Genomic DNA, 778 nt, shown 5'->3' with positions numbered 1-778 from the left:
AATGTTCTGAGTGCAAAACTCAGGTAAAAGTTCTGACCCTGAAGAGGTTAATATTTATTTCCACACTACATACGCATGAATCAGCTCGTGTTGGGGCTAAAAGATGTCAGAAACAATAAGAGGGGCAAAGGTGGGTATGACAACGGTCATTGGGTGCAAATTAAAAAAAAAAAAAAAAAAAAATCTTATTACCTTTTTTTCTGCCAGTTCCCCCAACGTCTCCTCTTTACTTCCTCTCACCCGGAACCTCTTATGTGACATCATTTCCTTTCTGTTTTCCATAGAGACTTCCGGTCTTGGAATATGAATGATCGCCCCTTGTGGCTTTGAGATGAACTGTAGCTAATAGAAACTTTCTTGCAATGAGTGGGAAGTTCCCATTATAAGTTAGGAATATTATTATTATAATTATAAATATTCACTTGTATTTATTTAGCACCAACATATACTGTGAATACTGTTTATTCTGTAAAAGTCCAGCTTTGAACATCACCCTCTGTAAAAATAAAGTGTCACTAAAGGTCATGGGGAATTCAAGTGTAGCCCTGTTATGGGGGGGGATTTTTTAGTATTTTGTTCAGAATCTTTTTTTTCTAGGTTTTTCTCCTTTAAAATTGGGTGCGTCTTATAGGCCGGAGCGTCTTATAGTCCGAAAAATACGGTAGCGGTCAAGAGCCATCACAACGAGAAGGGAATTTTCTGTTGCTCCTAAAATGAAAGGGAAAAAACTGAGCAATACGCCACCAAAAACAAATCTTCTTTGACCTGAGGAGTACCC

At 37.9% G+C, this 778-nt stretch overlaps 1 long non-coding RNA gene across 1 annotated transcript in view; it reads right to left on the bottom strand.

Moving 5' to 3' along the window:
* LOC140339152 (uncharacterized) overlaps positions 1-511 on the bottom strand; it is a 2,076-nt gene extending 1,565 nt beyond the window's left edge. Inside the window, exon 1 of the long non-coding RNA XR_011922370.1 lies at positions 193-511. This is a non-coding gene — a long non-coding RNA (uncharacterized lncRNA). The remainder of the gene's footprint in view (positions 1-192) is intronic.
* Positions 512-778: the final 267 nt, after the last annotated feature.

Source organism: Pyxicephalus adspersus, chromosome 10 (assembly GCF_032062135.1).
Source record: "Pyxicephalus adspersus chromosome 10, UCB_Pads_2.0, whole genome shotgun sequence".
Taxonomy (NCBI): domain Eukaryota; kingdom Metazoa; phylum Chordata; class Amphibia; order Anura; family Pyxicephalidae; genus Pyxicephalus; species Pyxicephalus adspersus.
The sequence above is the reverse complement of the archived record's forward strand: the minus strand, read 5'-3'. Positions and strand labels throughout refer to the sequence as shown.